Here is a 20,973-nt window from a genome sequence, read left to right on the forward strand (position 1 = left end):
TGCATGGAAAAATCTCTCTTTCATTCTTCATAAATTTTGACATTTACTGGCCTTGTTGCTTTTAATTTTCTTCGCAGCGAGAAAGAGATAAAGCAACCCGTGCAGTGCCCTATTGTGCGGGGCTCTTAAGACTCTGTATCATTTCCTGAATAAAACTTTTTTTTTGTTATTCTTTATTAAAGAAGCTTGCAGCCCTAAGCTGGCTCACCTCTAGAACAACTTAAGTAACAGTTCAATAATTTCTAAACAAGCCTGCTCACAGAGCAATATTACTTTTGACAAACATGGAATTGTCTTTGACAGAAGTCTGCAATTTTTTTGACTGGTGATGTTCTTTTTTTAAACTACCACTTTTAGTTACAATTGCGAACTGACGCGCAGCTATATAGATATATAGATTTTTCAATCCGCTAGAGCCACACCTCTGCTTATCTATGGTATATGCACTATCTATAGTTGCCAACCCGCCACAACAGCTGACAGCTGTTTATTTGTGAAATTGGAATAATATTTATATTCCTAGAAGTGAAAATCGCAGTTCAATTCCTATTTTTATGTTTTATTTTTATGCAACATAACTTCGCAAGGGTTTTCATACGACGCGAAAAAATCCTGGACTGTATATCCTGTATATATAACATTGCACGACGTATGTACATCAAGATCGACTGTCCGATGTAGTGTATGAGAATTCGCTTCACATTTTTATAGTAACGATTTCAGAAGGTAGGTATTTCAAATATATGCTGTATATATAATATTAAAAAGAAATTCATTATGACGATAGTACATTACGTCACGCTTTTCTTTAATTGATGTAACGTAGGATTTTCAGAAACTGATTGAGATAAATGTCTAGTTTGTCGTGGATTTAGAAACGAACGTGGCACTAATGGCCTGTGCAATCAAGTCTGGATTTAGTCGTATTTGAAGGATGTTTTCATGATTTTCCTCTCCGATCGAATGACGTTGCGGAGTAAATATGAGTCCAAAATGTGAGTTATCACGTTCGACTGTTACTTGTGTTGATGCTGCAGTGTACACCACTCTAGCTATTTCCCATAGCCGAGAATCTCTTATCTTGTGCTTGAACCAGTATTCGATTATATTGAAAGAACCGTCAGCTGCAGATTGACGCTTTTGGTACTGGATATCTCTCAGCGCCTGTTCAATTGAATCAATAGGACTTTTGGTCGATGAAGAAGAACCTTCACCGAACATGTCGCTGATGTACTGATCCATATCAAATGATCGCGACGATGAGGGCACCTTTTCACTATGTTGTGTTCCAGATCCTTGTGTTGATTCCAGTTTAACTTTCGGCTCATTGATTTTTCTCCATATCGAAATTAAGTGCGTCTGTAAGTTAAAATTTCCAATAATTAGTACAGTGGCGTGATCGGAAACCTTAACTTTTATTTATTATTTCTGAGATACAGTGCGCTCGCGTTTTTGGCAACACGGATCCTTTGAACTATTTAATTCCTATTAAAATAATCAACCCAATTTTTATTTCTGACACCACCGGCCCAAAAAGATAATTCTGGACAACGGTGTAGTATCAATAATCAAAATTATCAAAAAATCAAATATTTATGTGCTACCAAAAAATGTGGTGCAACTGTATGACATTTCAAAAACATTCCTTTCAAATCAAGCTTACTATGACTTCTTCTCGTTCATTTGGTGTAAAGAGTTTTGAACCATTGTAGACAAACCTGGGATCCATGTAGATAGCAGAACGGTAGGCAGCATTGTTGAAAATAGTCTTTTCTCTGGTAGTCATAGATTTGATTATGCCCTCTTTGAAACGATTGGTTTCAGGGAGGTCTGCTATCTGACCTTGGATCAAAAGCCATTTTCAATTTTCTGGCGTCATTTTAAATATATAGACGGATTCAAAATAAGTGGAGGGTATGAATTAATTAAATATTCGATACGTAAATATTCGATACGTTAATTCATGCGATGCAGTAAATTGACGAAAATCTTTATAATTAATTCTATAAAGATAAATACAATGATAATTCAATGTGAGAAAATCGTAACGTGCACATTGAACACCGAGAGGAAATTTGCGAGTTTCAAGCAAAATATCTTGAAAATTGGATTCGATCGAGTCCGCAGCTCCCAGCTCTTCCCTATGTTGTCATAAAATGAAGAGCAAAACCACTCAACGAAGGCAGTAAAGTGTGGGAACCCAACGTAAATTTACCTAACTTTTGATTAGTTTCTATATAATATTAGGTATATTTGACCTTATATTCATTATTTTTAATTAATTTCAAGAAAAAAATACTTAATTTTGGATTCTCACAATAAACCCCCGATTTGTGTAAAAAGTATCTAATATTAGGTATATATTTCAAACCGTGTAGGATTCGAATTGAGCGTTAAGTGTTAATGAATTATTGGCAGTGGCTGATTTTCTACCCGCCGCTTCCACATCCAGGCGCTATCGTATATGCGCAAATAACCAACATGAGTTAACCGACAGAATTTTGTATGGCGAAACACATCTAACGTGGGTTTTCTTGGAAAGGGAAACTTTAGTGGGAAAAATATTTGGTACCAGTTATGCTTGAAGGTATCCGCTACTACGCTTACCAAATAGCTCAAGCTCAAAGTGGGTGATTCATTATAGAAAGTAAAATCTATAGATGAGCGAAAGCATGATTGGATTCGTTTTTTTACCGTCACACCCCACGGTATACAGAAAACAAGGTAGGCTCGTTAGAAAAATGACACTTCGAATGTGACGCATGTTTTATCGAGTACAAAAGTAAGCATGCTGCGACCGTAGAGCATCGTCTCGGTCCAGCTTGTGCGAAGATAGCAGTGACGTCACATGTTTATATTCAAACTGAATGTTTACATACGTGATGAGCCTGCCTTGTTTTTGTATGCCGTGGTCACACCCTTTAATATTTTCATTAAAATCGTGACGTCATGCTCGTTTGGAGACACGTTTGACAGTTCGTTTGAATACAGAGGATTAAATCCTCAGAATTCTCAAGTACTTATTCAAAAAGACGTATATGTGATTTTGTAAACAAAGATTCATACGTCGATTTGTCCAATCTGATGGAACTCCCACACAAACCAACACCATGAATAGGTAGCCGAAGTCTCCTCCTATCTGTTGGCAATGTTTTGCGTGAGAATTCTATCAGATTGGAGAAATCAACGTTTGAATCTTTGTTTACAAAATCACTTACGTCCTTTTGAATAAGTACTCGAGAATTATTCTATAATTTGTACGTTTGTCAGCGATGTTCATGATGTTCATTAGAAATAATGTTTAACAGTTTTCTCACCAAAAAGGAAATTCTTTTGATCCGATATCAAAACTAATCGATAAGGTAAGCCAGAACGGAAAATAAGATGAGCATGTGTTGTGAATTTTATCATTTCCAGCAACAGAGAACAAGATTAACAAAGGCAAAGTAGCATCGCACGCCCGCTCTCGCGTCTACGGTGTCCGGAGCACGGATGGATATTGGACTATGAACCATCAAGAAGAACCACTTTCTCAACGCCGGATTGAAAATGTCACATGATGCAGCCGGGAGTAGCCACTTCCGATGAAACTGCGTTGAATTGTTTAACTCGACCTTATGCTTTGCCGAATGTTAAAGCTATTTAATCAATCGAAGGCGGTATACCAAGTTTTCCGTTTGCTGCATTGTCCATCATCCATCCGCAAATAAGTGTAGCATTATCCGCACGTGATGTAGCCGGTAAGACACTTTTTAAGAAACCGAATGTCGATTTACAGTTGTCACAATTAAGTGCGATATCCAAAACAAGTTTAAAAAGATGGAATTCTATAATAAGGTAAGTTGAAGGCAAATACAATTTTGCTGTTTCTCTAGTATTTACTTTTTTCAGTTTACAGTTCCCGGTTTCCAATCCCTTACATCATTTTACTTGGGCTCTTCAGGATGTTCTTGAAAATCTATACAGGAGAGACGTTGACATGACAAATAGAATAACTTCTAAATCGATCTCCGGATGGGAGTCAAACCGGAAATGCATCGACCAAAAAATTAAATACCAAGAAGACGGTTTCAGTTCTCGCGACAATAATAAAATTTATGTTGAATTTATTTTCGTACTTTGGCATTCGTGCAATTATTTATGTTTTGTTTAGAAAATAATATCGATTCAGAAAACTCTTGTAATATCCATTGAAACAGTTTCCTACACATATAAGTCAATATGTATAATGAACTTTATACAATCGCAAAATAAATGAATCAAAAGAATTATAATAGCTTTTGTAATTTTGCTCTAAATGTTAACATGCGCTTAACAGTTCTATCAATCCTTAGTTCTTCTTCTTCAATAGCTACATGAAATGTACCATCAATCACATCTGTGTATCATCAATAACACTCTAAAATAAATCATTGGAGCATAAATTGCTTTGTTTCTCATTTTTATATTTTTTCAAGCAGTATGCACGCATCGTAGCAAAAAAAAATACATAAATTAAGCCGTCGTATCGCAAATATCAATAATACAAAATCATGTCATTATTAATGGAACAAACATCATACGAATGACAAGCCTCATAATCAATAAACATAATTTAATTAACTTGCATATCGCATGCAGATTAATTTTCCATTAGCTACACGCTACTCACCATACTCACCAAGAGTACTTTTACTCACTCGCGTCTGAGTTTCGCAGTCTATACTCACAGGTGAGTTACTCACTGCGTGAGTAATACTCGCAGCGAGTTTGGTGTCCTACTCACTGCGTGAGTATGAGTATTCAGTGAGTAGCTCACGGCCTGAGTATTACTCACAAAATGAGTAAAGAGTGAGTATTTTTTTACTCACGAGTAAGAGTTTCGCAACACTGTACTGCATTGTACACAGGGCGTTGAATGTAAAATTTTAGGCAACAATCAATGGATACGTAGATTGACTTTTTGAAAGCTTTTATTTCCAGGATCAATTGAGAAAAGTCCTGGATGAACTTGATTTGTATTGGGATTCAAGGATTGCAATACTTGCTGCTTATCTATTTTTTTTTCTAATCACGCTAATAACCTCTGGCTAGAGGCATACCTACAATTTATTTATTTATTTATTTTTTTTCAACTAATTTTATTTGTTAATTATCTAATACATGTATTCATCTATCAGACTAGGTGTTCCGTGTTTTCTAAACACTATCATCCTTATTTGCTATGTTACATTTTTAGTTATTATTAATACATTTAAATTGCCTCTGGCAGTTAGGATTTTTCCTCTGGTTGAATGGCATACCTACAATGATATTACCTTACCCAGTGATTATGTACATCATCATCATACAATGTATTCATACATCACTTTTTTGACACCCATGATGCGAGAAGGCTTCACTACTTTCAACTTTATTATATTTCTATATTGGATTTTTAGTTTGATTTCTTATATAATAAACTTCCTCAAATTGATCGGTTAATGAATACTAAAAGTCAGTAGTCTGCGAAGAAGATAAGGACAACACAAGTAGCGGATGATATATTTGAGCTAACATATTTACATAGAGTACACAATCCCATTTCCTGCTAACATATGATGTTCCACGAATTCCTTGTTTTTATGAATGAAATTCTCCGAAATAAAACAATTGTTTTTAATAACCTGAATGAAAAGATAGCGCGATGGATATCATAAACCCATCTGCTTGTTACAGAGCACTGTCAAAAATTATGCCATATAAAAACTGTATGTTGAGCTGGAACCTACATTTAGTTGCATGGTTTTAATTGGACACATCTATCAAAATGAGAAGCATTATTCTACTCTTTGCCATTGTTGGCCTCACAATTGCCCAACGTCAATCATCGAGAGATGTTATCGACAAATTTAAAGAAGTTGCCCCAAAGTACTTGGATTTGCTGCAAACGGAGGAAACCCAGTTGGAAAAAATCCGATCCGACACAACTGCCTTGGTGGCACAATTCCACGTGGATGTCATTCAGATCAAGGAATCGTATGTTTTGGACGCCATCAACAATGAAACAGGATTCCATTACCAAATCACAAATCAACCAGCATCAGTGGACCAGACGTGCTTGGGATTCCTGAATACGTCCCTCGATATGAGCATCAATCTGGCCGGTGTCGGCTTCACCAACTGTATCAACAACGTGGATGACGCCTTCAACGAACTGATCAGCAAATATTTCGCCAATCTAGGAGTTCAAGAAGGCTTGCTACAAGAACTTCGCCTGTTGGATGTGTTCCGTGGCGACAACGTGTTCTACACTCCGCAAAATATTATCGACAAGTTGGAAAAGAAGTTGAGCGAGCTGACATTTGATCCGGATACATTTGCTGCAAACCTAGAACAGGTGAAGGAAACTCTGAAGTCAGATTTGGCGAGCATTTTGTCGACATACGGCGGATGTATGACACAGGCGCAGCAGCTACTGAAGAGCGGTGTGGATTTACTGACGCTGCAGCTCACCTTCAGTTGTTTGGGTACGGTTGTTGCTTAATTGAAATATTGATTTTTTTAAATACAGAAAGGAAAATCAATTCTTTGTGACTTTCGTATGAATAAAACTCCTTTTGTATTGCACATATGTTTTCATTCACTGAACAAATATAGAAAGAATTGTCTTATTAGCATTCCACCAACAATGTAATTGTTGAAACAAGAATACATTTCGTTGCGTGTAAGAACGGTAATATTAGGTTTCTGACTCAATTCGAAGAGGAAAAAAATCGGCAGGAATCCTTAGACAAAACTAGATTCATAAAAAAATTGGATGAAAATTATGTAGAAAATAACTGCTAACTTATTTTTAAATAAATTTTTCAGAATATTTTTTACTGCAATTATCATACGTTTTTAATCTTACGCATACACGCAGTGAGTTTTGTATTGAGCGATAATGGTTTCGTGACGATGATTTCCTACCTATAGTTAAATAAATAAGTTACCAAGAAATAAAAGTAGGGGAAAAGACGGCTTTGGCAGGTTTTGTTCTATTATTGGCAGGGGGGTTTTTGTCGACCGAATTTTATGAAATTTGGCTTCAATATTCTTTGATATGCAAAGAATGTTTAGGCCAAATTTGATCATAATCAGTCATAAAAAAAAACCCCTGACAATAATAGAACAAAACCTGCCAAAGCCGTCATTCCCCCTATATCGCTCCATGTTTCGCATGCAGCATCGAAGTATTAATAAATCGCTTCTGAAAGCAACCTAGAACTACAATTACATAGGTTAGATGAAAAAAAAAATGCATGATATACTAGGCGGGAAACAAATATTATTTACTTTTGCATGGCAATTTTACTTTTCTGTGGAAAACGACTTCACTTACAATGCACCAAGCGTCTCCATTCGTTGTGCATACTGAAATGAGAAAAGCTACAGGCATAGCAAAAGGAGTTTTACAGCAATCAGAATACCAAACCATGACTATAATCTATATCCGGAGGCGTCCTACCGATCGACCGTTAAAAAACTTGGGAGTGGGGATTGCAAATTCGCAGGGGCGTCTCGTGGACTTTTGCTACACCTGTTCTACCACGCTGATAAAAAAATATTCATCAAGCTGGTTTCGAATGAAAGTTGGACATTTAATCTAATATTACAACCTTTTCTTGTACAACTTAACCAAATATTAAAATATAAAATATAAAAAACAATTTATATAAAAAACAATTTAAATAGAAAAGATTTACAAAACAATAAATGACTCCTTTTTCTCTTTTGTTACAAAAATGTTTTAAATTTAGATACAATTAAAATTTTAGACTCTCGCAAATCGTCTTAAATCTAACTTGGTAACAGTTGGCAATAATTGGATATTGCTCAGAATAAAGCTATTTCATATCGGCTCATTCCACCATTCAGGGTACACGGGTCCCATCGCCGCTAATATTTAAACTCTCACATATTTTGTTGCTATGAAAGAAATGTTATTAACCATTATTAGTATAATAATTATAGTATATAATTATACAATTATTGTTTGATGCGACCCCAGATTGTGACGACCAATGAGTCACATTTTTAGTCACATACCTTTTTCTCTATGTTGATTGATTTTGAGTATTCGTAAAAAAGCATTATTTAATCTCTCTTTTGAAAACGCAAACATTAATTTAATATTGTTCTTGATGCATTGCATATTCATCACGAGAAAAAAGAAAAACAAACTGTTTCCAATCATCGGCGCGAAAGCGTGCGCGGTGCGCCTTTCGGCAAAGCACAGCCCGACACTACGATCGAGTCTAACCGAAGGTGCGCGCATCGTTGATTGTTCTCGCAGCGCGTCGAACGGGTTTGACTCCTGCGCGCATAGCAGAACTTGCACCTAAACGTGCTTGCTTCGCATGCGAAAGAGGATGATGTGAGAAAACGGAGAAAGCTGGCAACGCTCACGCTGGTTCTCTGCGCGCGGAGAACGAGTGAACATACCAAGGAGGAAATTATTTCAAATCATTTGTCATGGCGCAAAACTTAAACTTTGACTTATGGCAGTGCTGCTGTTGGTTCTTCATTATAGATCGTACGACTGGCAAAAGCTTTATATGTGATGGGGTGTGGTTTTTCGGAGAAACACACATTCAACTGTACGGCATTTGACATTTGATTGTACGGCATGTGGCGTTACAAATCCAATATTAATTTCTTACTTCTGACCTAAAAATGGTTACCTGTTCCATGAACAGGTAGAACGTATGGACGAGTCGCCCCTGCAAATTCGACTGTATCTCGTGTAATGAGAACCTTCACGGAGCGTCTGAGTGTTCAAAGCAAGTGGTCCAATGGACAGTGAAATGACCAGGGGTGGTACAGCAGCTCAATAAGTATCAAAACATGCCTATTCGAGATGTCGATAACAAGTTCAAGGTGTCTGTTGGTTTTGTGCAGAAACCATGAAGCGTGCTGGGTTACATGTTTTAGATGCAAAAAGCCCCAAACCGAAATGAAAAGCAAAACACCACTGCAAAAACCGCGCCCGGAAATTTCACACGAAGTTGTTTACCAAATCGTGTTGCATCGTAATGGATGATGAAACCTACATCAGGAAAGATCCATAAAGTACGTCACGCGAAAAATGGTAATTTTCAACCCCCATTTCCCCCTCGTTACGCTTTTTGTATTAATTCTCCAAAAAAATGTAAGGATCGTCACGCTTCTTGAAACCCCCTCCCCCTAAACGCGTGACGTACTTTGTGGATAGCCCCTCAAGGCTGACTTCCGTCAACTTCCTGGGCAAGAATATGTCGTTGCTCGATATTCCGGAGAATATCCAAAAGAAGAAGTTATCAAAATTTGCAAAGAAGGCTGGCAATTTGCGGATGTGGTGAAGTAAGCGCTCCTTTCATTACTTCCGAAACAATCAACGGTACGAAAACACAAAGTTTCAATTCTGTTTTTGTCCGATCTGGCGTCCTGCCACTACGCTCGAAACGTGTTGGCGTGGTACCGAGCTAACGGAGTTAAATTTGTGCCAAAAGACATGAACCCACCAAATTTACCGGAACTTCGCCCAATTGAAAAATTCTGGGCAATTGTGTAGACGAAACTGCACAAACATCCCAAAATTAGTAAAATAGAGCTGTAGTTGAAGAAAATTTGGGTAAAAACAACAAAAATAGATCGCACATAATTTGATGAGTGGAGTGAAAAGGAAGATGTACGCATTCGGGACGGGTAATGAAATCGAATAAAACAAATGTTGTAAATCATTACTTACTTACTTATGGATCCTGTACACTTCCGGTGGTGCAAAGGGCCGACTTGAAAGATCTCCATCCTGAGCGTTGCCCGGCTATCGCTTTAACCTGTTGCCAGGTTAGATTTCGGTCGACTTCCTTTATTTCTTTATTGAGGCTTCGCCGCCATGAGCCTCTGGGTCTGCCTCTGCTGCGATGCTCCGCTGGGTTCCAGTCTAATGCTTGTTTACAGATTTCGTTTCCGCCTCTACGTAGAGTGTGGCCGACCCAGCCCCACTTCCGATCCCGAATTTCTGTTGCTATCGGCCTCTGGTGACAACGACGATGGAGCTCGTTGTTTGAGATCCAGTTGTGAGGCCACCAGGCCCGAATTATATACCGCAGGCATCTGTTGATGAACACCTGCAGCCGTTGAGTGTTCTCCACTGATACACAAGATGTTTCGCTAGCGTATAACAGCACAGATTTCACGTTAGAGTTGAAAAATTCGTAATTTTGTGCGTTCACTTATCTGCCTGTTTTTCCAGATATTTCTTAAACTCGCAAAGGCAGCCCTTGCTTTCTTGATCCGTGCGCCTATGTCGATCTTGGTACCGCCGTCTGACGCCATTTGGCTACCAAGATATTGGAAGCTTTCAACATTCTCCACTGGTTGCCCGGCATCTGTGAAACTGGAAGGAGTCACCGTGTTTACATCCAACGATTTGGTTTTGTTGACGTTGATGACTAAACCTGCCGAAGAGGAGCGCTCGGCAAGGTCGTTGAGCTTACTCTGCATATCAGAGCGCCGTTGCGCGAGGAGTGCAACATCATCCGCCAATTTGAAGTCATTTAGGTGCTCCATGGTTATAGGCTGCCATAACAGCCCGCGGTTTGGTTCACAGTCAATCGCCTCTACCATAATCTCATCGATTACGATGAGGAACAGTAACGGTGATAGAATACATCCTTGCCTCACACCAGCTATGACCCGGATAGGGTCGGACAGGACCCCATTGTGCAGCACTCTACACGAAAAGGCCTCGTACTATGCTTCGATGAGGCCGTTGATTTTCTCAGGAATCCCCTTGCGTCTCAGGGCGCCCCACATATTCTCGTGATTGAGACGGTCGAAAGCTTTTTCGTAGTCAATGAATACCAAGTAAAGGGACTCTTGGAATTCGTTGACCTGCTCCAGAATGATGCGGAGCGTGACAATATGGTCCACACAGGATCTTCCGGCACGGAATCCGGCCTGCTACCGCCGGAGAGTCGCATCGATCTTCTCCTGAATCCGGGCTAGGATAATTTTGCATAGAACTTTGAGAACGGTACACAGCAACATAATGCCTCGCCAGTTATTGCATACAGTCAGGTCACCCTTTTTGGGCACCTTCACTAAGATACCTTGCATCCAGTCAACCGGGAAAGTTGCGGTGTCCCAGATATTACGAAATAAATGATGCAGTAGTTGAGCGGATGTCATGGGGTCAGCTTTGAGCATATCGACTGATATACGATCGACCCCTGGGGCTTTATTCGATTTCATGTTTTGGATGGCTGTTTGAATCTCTAGCAGTGATGGAGCTTTGGTATTGACGCGTGTTATACGTCGGATCCTAGGCAGATGGCTGGCACTTGAAAAAGTTATTCGAAGTGCTCGAACCAGCGTTTTAGGCAGGTCTTTCACACGCATCGTTGCATTCATCTTCGCCCCGCTTAAGCGTCGTGAGATATCGTAGAGGAGGCGAATGTCCCCGGTTGCGGGGGCTCTCTCTCCTTCGTCTGCCGGAGAGTCTGCCAACGCTCGCTTGTCCCGTCGACATGAGCGTTTCACTTCCTTCTCAAGAGCCGCGTATCGTTGACGGGTTAAGACTTTGGCTCCTCTGGTTTTTGATCGCTCTATCGCGGCTTTGGCTTCTCTTCGCTTCTCTATCGTTCTCCAGGTCTCATCGGTGATCCATTGTTTTCTCTGGGTGCGCAGTTCGCCCAGATTGTTCTAGCTGGTGGCGATGAAGGCATTCTTGATGACGGTCCATTGGTCTTTCACGCTTATCACCTTCCGGAATATCTGCAGCACGCGACCCCAGTTCTTCAACGAAGGACCGTTTCACCGTGGCATCTTCCAGTCGGCGTGTGTTGAATGGTCGACCAACTCTTTCCTCCTGCCGACGAATCCGCGCAATGCGCAGGCGTATTTCACCGATGAGGAGGTGATGATCAGACGCGATATCGGCACTACGGTCGATTTGATTTTCTGTAAAGCCGTCACGGGAGACCCACGTGACCTTGTGAACCGGTCGATGAGGGAAGAGCGATCCCCCGATCACCATGTCATTACTCATTTGAAATTTATCATTCCCTGAAAATTTCAATAAGATCCGTTATCGGTTTGATTTTTGTGAGTAAATATGTGTGTGTCATTTTTATCGTATAGGTACAGCCAGTACATTAAAATACAAATTACCTTGAAATTAATCAGATATTGCTCCTAACTGCCATGCAATCGTCAACAAGCCATAAGCCATACACTTAAAATCAGGCTTCGGAATTCTCACTCATATGAATAAAAACCTGCGATTAATCCATTAAGCGGAGTGTGATTTTTCATGGTCCCCCTGTGAGGAAGTATTCTCACACAACATTTTTATCCGGATAGAATGGCGGGTGATAAATTCGTGAGCGCCAGATCGCCGGATAATTTAATTTTAATCCACAAATTTTCCTTCTCGTCGCCTCATCAGATAAATTTTACAAGCATATTTACAAAAATTTAGGACCGCAACGGGATTCGAACCCAAAACAATTTTAAAATGTTCAGAGCGCCCACTAAAACCACACCACCACATGAATTGATTAAAAGCGAACGGGAAAACTCCTGTATTAAACCTTTTGCTTATCGTGGCGCATCGTTAGATTCAATCAGCTTGGAGTGGCAAAGCAAGCGGCATTTGATTTTCGCGAAGCATGGGAAGAAGGATAACAATTTTTCGCAAAATCGTTTGTGCCGGAGTTTATCGCACTGTAATTTATCCGGATAAAATGCATGGTGGAGTGATCAGTTGTCGCGTGAGTGTGTGAGAAATCCGAACCCTGCTTAAAATAAATCGTAGATTTCTGTGAAATTTCGCCGAAATCTCAACAGCACAACTGTTTGGTAGAATTGTTTACTGATTTTTCTTGATTGATGACTTGTGAGGGAAGTCAGATTTTTTCTTTTTTTGTTTAATTTTGATACACATAGTTAAGTTTGCCATCTTAGGGTGTTTTTAAGAGATATTGCGAAAAAAGATTCGGCTGCCGGTGGGACTTGAACCCACACTATTCCATTTAGTACACGGACGTATTACCAATTATACAACAGCTGCCCTTGCGAGAAGTTGTTCCAAAACCAGCTAATAACGATGGGATATCAGTCAATTCACCGTATCTATCGAATCTGCTTTGGCAACATTTCACACCCTGTTCTCTCTACCCAACTATGTGTATCAGAATTGAACAACAGTCGGTTGCGTTTGAATCACAAACATGTGCTTCTATTTGTCGTATTGAGGCGGGTTTGCTTCTGCAACGACAATAGAGGCTCGCTTGCCACCGAGCGTCCGACCAGCAGCGGTGTGTGATACTGATGTTTGTGATTCAAACGCAACCACATGTTTGTGATTCAGAAGCACATGTTTGTGATTCAAACGCAACCGACTGTTGTTCAATTCTTATACACATAGTTGGGTAGAGAGAACAGGGTGTGAAATGTTGCCAAAGCAGATTCGATAGATACGGGGAATTGACTGATATCCCATCGTTATTAGCTGGTTATGGAACAACTTCTCGCAAGGGCAACTGTTGTATAATTGGTAATACGTCCGTGTACTAAATGGAATAGTGTGGGTTCAAGTCCCACCGGCAGCCGAATCTTTTTTCGCAATATCTCTTAAAAACACCCTAAGATGGTTTACTCATTTTCGGTGGTTTTGACAGTGAATTTCACCAAAATTCATCGAAATCTATAAAAAGATTTAAGTCTGCATGCAAAAATTAACAGAGCAGATGCGCATTTTGGAAACAGATTTGCGGAGTCAACGTATAAACCGTGATCGTGAGCAAGAGGCTTTGAAGTCGCAGTTTGGGAACCTAAAGATGCAAATAGCTGGAGAGATGGAGCAGATGCACACTTCGGAAGCAGATTTGCGGGATCTGCTCGAGCTACGTCACTTCACTACGTCACTGTGAAGCACTTCATCTACAGGTGGCAGAGCTGGAGAGCGAAATTGAGTGTCATCGTGTGATGAAACAGCAGCTGCAATCTCAGATGGAAGCTGGTCTTCAGCGCGAGCGAGAAGCCATTCGTTTGCGAAAGAAAGCAGAGAAGGAATATTGGGAGCTGCATGAAGAGGTACAACATATTATCAGCCGTTATCGGTCCGCAAATAACAGTTGTTCCCCTCCGCTACCACCACCGCCAACGTCGTGGTTGGAGTCTTTGGATGACACTAACATGGGAAGTTCAAATCACAACGACTCCTCCGATCTCGTCTGTAGTCATGCCAAGTATTTACCCGCAATTGATTGCTCTAGCCCTGGTACCAACCTGCGCAAGCAGAAAATTCGGATCATCCCCTCGACAGCTTGCGGCTAGAAAGGTAGTCATTAAGGACCTCCCAAGTTTCACAGGAGCAGCTTTTAGCATTCAACGGATGCTTGTGGATACTCCAACGCAGAAAACATTTTGCGATTGCAGCGTAGTTTAAAGGCAATGCGAAGGATGCCGTCAGCAGCTTTTTACTCCACCCTTCAACAGTGCCTCAAGTTGTGTCTACCTTACTGCAGCTATTCGGCCGTCCAGAGCAAATTGTAAACAACATGATCGCTAAGGTTCGGGCAACCCCTCCCCCAAAACCAGACAGGATAGATACACTAGTTAGCTTCGGACTGGTGGTTCAAAATCTTTACGGACACCTTCAAGCACGGGCTTTAAAGTCACCTAGCAAATCCGATACTACTTCAGGAGCTTGTAGAAAAGCTGCCAGCCACAGTAAAATTTAGTTGGGCGCTTTATCAAGAGCAAGTTTCGGTAGTAGACCTGAGTGTGTTCAGCGCTTATATGGCAAACATTTCTTCAGCTGTGAGTGGCATAACACAGCTTGATAGCATCCCGCAAAAAGTTGTTAAAGATGAGCGAAGACGACAAAAGGAGAGATCGCATGTGAACGCGCACGTGTCATTGGAACAAACAAAAGCAGGAGCTAATGGTGCAAAACAGAAAGAAAGAGCAGTATTTACGAGCAGCGGTAAACAGTGTTGACTTTGCAACGTCGATAGCCACCAAATCGAAAACTGCTCATCCTTCAAGGAGTTGAGTTTAGACAGTTAATGGACGGCAGTGAAGGTGAACAAACTTTGTGCACGCTACCTAACGTCGCAAGCGCGGTGGCCCTGCAAAGGGGAAGTTTGTGGAATCAATGAATAATCAATGGAATCAACGACATAATCGTCTACTGCATTTCGAACCTCCAGAGACGTCTAAAGCTACCAGTGCGATAGTAGCTAGCTGTTCATCGTCAATTATCGTCATGAACGCTTTTTCGCATCCTTCCAGTCACAATGTTTGGGAAAAAAGGGACAACTTGAAACTTACGCTTTCCTGGAATGTGTCGTCGGTGAAACTCGTAGAGCAGTCGATCGCAGATACGCTAGGAGTCAGCGGGGAGAAACACTGCATATCGAATGGACTGAAGGTATTGACAGGACGATCACTGGATCCGAAATTGTGACGATGGAAATATCGGAAGCTGGTGGAGACAAACGATTCAGGTTATCTGAAGTGTACACAGTCGACAATCTGGGCTTACCACAACAGACTACGAACTACGCAGAGCTAACTGCACGCTTCGCCCATCTGAGCAAACTTCCGGTGAAGAGTTTTAGATCCGCAGTACCAGGTATCCTGATCAGGCAGAGCAATTGTCACCTACTATGTAGCTACACTGAAACTGCGAGAGGGCAAACTGATAGTGCGTTAGATATCCTGAAAGCAACCACGAGGCGATTAAAAGGAGAGAAATATGAAACAGGACTGCTCTGGAAACATGATTATGTGAAGTTTCCGGATATTTGATCTACGTCGCACTTGGTACTTGCCGATTGAAGTCGTTGTCAATGAGAAGAATCCTGGAAAAGTGCGAGTTCTCTGGGATAAGGCGACGAAGGTTGATGGAGAACACTGAATACTATGTTGCTCAAGAAACCGAATCTCTTAACACCATTATAGTCTGTTATGTTTCCGTACCGGGAGCGTCAAGTGGCAGTGTCAGCAGTTGTCAAAAAGATGTTCTTGCAGATCTTTATCCGAGAGGTGGATCGCAGTGCTTTGCTGTTCCCATACATAAATTCCCCACAATTGAAGATGAGTATTATGGTATCTGATGTTGCGATATTCGGAGCAGCCTGCTCACCTACACAATCACAGCACATAAAAAAAACTTGAACGCGTCAGAACTAAAGTCACTAAATACAAAGTCTGGCGAAGATACTGACAGGTCACCAATCGAACTGTCATTTGCGGGATCCAATCGAACATGATGCTTCAAATTGGCTTGAAGCAATGGAGAGTATTGAGATAGTGCTGATAGAAATATTGGAAAATTATTCCAAAAATATAAAAAGCTACAAAGTTCGAAGAAAAAGGTAAAGGAATTTGTTCTTGAATTTACTAGTTGAACAACATTCTATTTGATTTTTCGTGAATAAAATGTGGAAAAAGTATTTTGCTTTGTGAACGCTACTTTATAAAAGCTAACAATAGCGCGAGAGCTTGAACTTTTTCAAGGGCTGCCAAAATCTAACAAGAATTTTTCTGATTGGAAAATCTCACGGTTTTCACTCCGCCAGACTTTATATCTAGTGACTTTAGTCAGAACAAGAAGCGGAGCTACCACGTGGTGCAGCTGCAGTGAAAAAGAAGCATTACGTAGATGAATACGTCAATAGCTTTAATACCGCATCGGAAGCTCTCGAGGTGGCGAAGAAAGTAATCGGTACACAAGCGAGCGGGATTCCATATCCGCAATTGGATGTCAAGTGACATGAGCGTTATAGAGAAGTTAGGAGAAGTAAATCAAAATTCATCGAAAACTATGTTACCTGAAAAAGAGACTAGAAGGCGAAGCGATACATACTGGGATAGCAAAATTCCAGCAGAGATTGCCGCACGTTGGAAGGAATGGATCGTGTTGCTCAAGAAGATGGATGGTATGCGTATTCCCCGGTGTTATTTTCCAGGATACCATCCGGAGAGCTTTAAATCGCTTGAGCTATACATGTTCTCGTGGATGCAAGTGTCCAGGCTTTTGCAGCGGTTGCGTATTTTTGCATCTTGGATCAAGGGCAGGTCAGGGTCGCACTTGTCTCATCCAAAACGAAGGTCGCACCACTTCGAGCAATTTCAATTCCTCGGTTGGAATTGATGGCAGCGTTGCTGGGAGCTCGTTTGCGTCGAACTATTGTAAAGAACCACACACTGGATATAAAGAAGACCAACTTTTGGAGTGACTTATTGACTTTGCTCTTGGATCAAATCAGACACGCGTCAGTATCGCCAGTTCGTCGCCTTCAGGGTTGATGAGATACTGAGCCTATCATGGATTGATGAACAGTAGTAGATTTCGACTAGGGTTAATGTTGCAGACGAAGCCACCAGGGAAAAGGTCCTTCATGTAATATAGATAGCCGATGTTTTCAAATACCCGAGTTTCTCTATGATAATGAAGCAAACTGGTCTATGACCCTGGAAGAAGGTACGGATGAAAGCTACAAGGAGTTACGGGAGGCGTACATATGCAGCCATATGGTAAAGCAATCGGTGCTAGATTCTACAAGATTTTCTAAGTTCGAAAGAATGTTACGCTCGGTGGCATACGATCACCATTTCATGGATCGCTTGCGTGCTTCGAAAAGTAATGGATCTGCGGATACTGTTGCATTAACTAGTGCGGAAATTCAGAAAGCCGATAGAACATTGTGGTTGATTGTAGAATCTGAAGCGTTTTCGGATGAAGTTGTAGTTTTGAAGCAGAAGTAAGTGCAGCATGCGGGAAAGGTCAGTATACATCCAAAGCAAATAGGAACATCCAGTAGTATCCTAAAGCAATCGCCTTTCGCAGACGAGTACGGAGTGCTCCGGGTAGGCAGTAGAGCTGCCAATGCGCAGATACTAACCTATGATGCGAAGTTCCCAATTATCCTGCCGAGAAGCCATCGCATTACGGAGCTGTTGCTGGATTACTCTCATAGAAAGTATGGCCATGCCAATGATAAAACTGTTGTTAACGAGGTGCGTCCAAAAATTCCACGACTGCGAGTAGAAGTTTGTTTGACTAGAAAACGCTGCATGTGGGTTTTCCTTTTCACATGCCTTACAATCAGAGCCATTCATCTTGAACTTTTTTTATAATTATTTTTGAAAAACATCAGCCAGCTATATGATTATTGTTTGTCGCATGAGGGCCAATACACAATACATTGCTGCACTTTATCCCTGCTGCCGATAAATTTACCCTTGACCGCAAAGGAGATGCAAGTAAACTGTCACCTGTTTATGGTCGAAACAAAAATAGCATCAAAATCAATCATTTGACGGCATACACATTCCTAATTCGATCCATTTTTTAAGCAGTCAGTTCAGCCTAAAACGATGACGAGGATTCTATTTTTTTAATACAATGCAATATAGTTCAACTTCAAACGGAGACCATCTGCAGGGTCAAGTTGATTCTGAATAGGATATAAACACAGTTTTTAAAAAATGAATTGGTGGATATCATCCCTGCTTTGTGGGATAAAATTTGGATATTGGTTGCACTGGAAATGCCTTAACCAATTCTAAGTGCCCCAGAGGGAGCATTTTCAAGACTATTCAACTACTGTTTTGTATTGTACAAAAAACTAGTCAATTGACGGCGATGTTTCCCTTATTTTACACAACATAAGGGATGTCGCACAACATAAGGGATTCTTATTTCTAAATGACTCTTCCTCAGAATAAAATGGATTGTAATATTTGATTGTAATACTTGACATGGAAATTTCTTTTTGGAGTAAATTGGAGTGTTCTTTATGTTCAATTTCAGTTGCACGAGGATAGATAGATAATGGCATGGTATTTGCTTTATGGTAAACAGTTGTTTCCATGCAAAATCATTTATATTTGGACTACATCAGCGATTCCCAACATCGAACGAAAAAACCCAACTAAATTCACCGAGTGGTGACTGGTGATACTGCCTTTCTCGCATTTATCCAAGACACCAACCTTATAAAGTGCTTATATAGTTTGATTCCATTTTTTTAATAACTTTTAAACGCAATGGTTTATCGTTATCAAATTCAGTAGTCCCCTGTCGAATGCAGCTTGTTGCGAGAAAATCGGTTAGTTCAAAAGTATGTAATTCTGTTTTATCATCCCCAGCCTAATTTTAAACTTGTTTTAGCCTGCTACCTCTTGGAGATGTAACTAATCGATTGTGATATAAATATAATCGTGTATCCAAGACTAATCGATAAAAGTATTGGACATTTGTGAGCAAGGCGAATTGGTATTAGGCTCATAACATCTTCTTTCATTTGCTATATGCCATGGAGGTACGAACAGTTACAAAATAGGTCTAATAAAAGACATTTCATTAACCTTTTGTTACTTTATTAAAGTCATGCAATAACTTGACCAAGACAGCTGTACGTGAGCTGCAGTAACAGCAAATCGACTCCGCTCACCAGCAACTGTTGTGCCTGAGCCAAGCATTCACCATACGTTGCAAGAATGCTATCCAAGTCAGCTTTGAGACTCTCCTTCAGCTGCTCCAGATCTTTTGCGAACACTTCGGGATCGATTTTCAACTCGCTTATCTTTTTGTCCAACTTATCGATGATGTTTTGCGGAGTGTAGAACACGTTATCCCCGCGGAAAACGTCGAGCAGGCGTAGTTGATTGAGCTGACCCTCTTGAACTCCCAGGGCTGAGAAATATTCGCCGATCAGTCCGTTGAAGGCATCGTCCACGTTGTTAATACAGTTGGTGGACCCGGCACCAGCGAGATTGATGCTCATATCAAGAGACGTATTAAGAAACCCCAAGCAGGTTTGATCCACCGATGCAGGTTGGTTCGTGATATGATAATGGTATCCTATTTCCCTGTTAATGGCGTCCACAACGAAGGTTTCCTTGGTCTGGATAACATCCACGTGAAATTGGGCAATCAGGGCGCTTGTGTCTGATCGAATTTTCTGCAATTCGGATTCTTCCGTTTGCAGCAGCTCCAAATACTTCGGGGCAATCTCTTTGAATTTGACGATTACATCTTTTGATGATTGACGTTGTGCTAATGTAACACCCAAAAGTGCAAAGAGCAAAGTAATTCTTTTCATCTTGGGTGAGGTGTATGTTATTAAAAGTTGGCTGCTTAATGTGGGTCCAATCTCATCGGCGTACTTTTATACTGCAGAGGATGTAGCTGAGACGCATTTGCTTAAAGGTTTCGTTTTTCGGATGTATTTATGAGTGGGATGCTGTTATCTTTTTTTTTTAATTAGGTAAATAAAAAGTTGTCCGTTCGCAGAAAACTTTATTCATAAAAAAGCATTTCGTGGAACGGCAGATGTACACAGATAGTTAAGTTTATCACTGCACTGTTTACCGGGTAAATGTGTTGGCATTTATTCGGCATACGCTACCGACGTTGTCCTTGTTTTCGAATCAGATGTACTTCTGTATCCTAATCAGCAATTATGTTAATTCATTTTTTGTTATTGCTTGCCTGAACGTATATTTCAGATGATGACATAATTTCGTGGAAATCAGAGAACGAATTGTAAAATCACTTTCTAGGCAGGAAAGTAAGTGTATTGTGGAGAAGTCGATCACACATATGTAAATTTGTTTAAAAAATATCCTGATCTCCCAATATCTTACACAACTAACTGTACAATGTGAATGGATTTCTGGATGGAGTGATTGAGCACTTTTCTGTGATATTGAAGATATTTTTTTCGCATTTTTTGATTTGGGTGCAAATTTGGCAAATATATTCTTTAGGATCAATAAACACAATTACCTAGCAACATTGGTTTGCCATTTTGACTCTAGCCTAACCAGGGTGTCTACTCATCTGTAAAAACAAAATTCCCTGATTTTTCCAGTTTTTTTCTAGGTGCTTTACAATAATTTCCAGGCAAAAACAAACGTGCCATATATAGATTTTAGCAGCAAAAGATCAATTCAAAAAAAGTTAAT

General features: G+C 40.3%; 1 protein-coding gene and 1 long non-coding RNA gene across 5 annotated transcripts in view; both read left to right on the top strand.

Annotated features, from left to right (window-relative positions):
- Positions 1 to 20,973, top strand: part of LOC134216389 (uncharacterized) — a 320,788-nt gene that overhangs the window by 66,936 nt on the left and 232,879 nt on the right. The gene's annotated exons all lie outside the window — the stretch shown is intronic.
- LOC134216380 (uncharacterized) lies at positions 575 to 4,166 on the top strand. Of its 2 annotated transcripts, none has more exons than XR_009980642.1 (3): positions 575 to 726; positions 3,418 to 3,837; positions 3,892 to 4,166. It is a non-coding gene; the product is annotated as an uncharacterized LOC134216380 (long non-coding RNA). The 2 variants fall into 2 exon arrangements; XR_009980643.1 differs by lacking the exon at positions 575 to 726 and adding an exon at positions 3,285 to 3,362.

The sequence above is a fragment of the Armigeres subalbatus genome, chromosome 2 (genome assembly GCF_024139115.2).
Source record: "Armigeres subalbatus isolate Guangzhou_Male chromosome 2, GZ_Asu_2, whole genome shotgun sequence".
Classification (NCBI taxonomy): Eukaryota; Metazoa; Arthropoda; class Insecta; order Diptera; family Culicidae; genus Armigeres; species Armigeres subalbatus.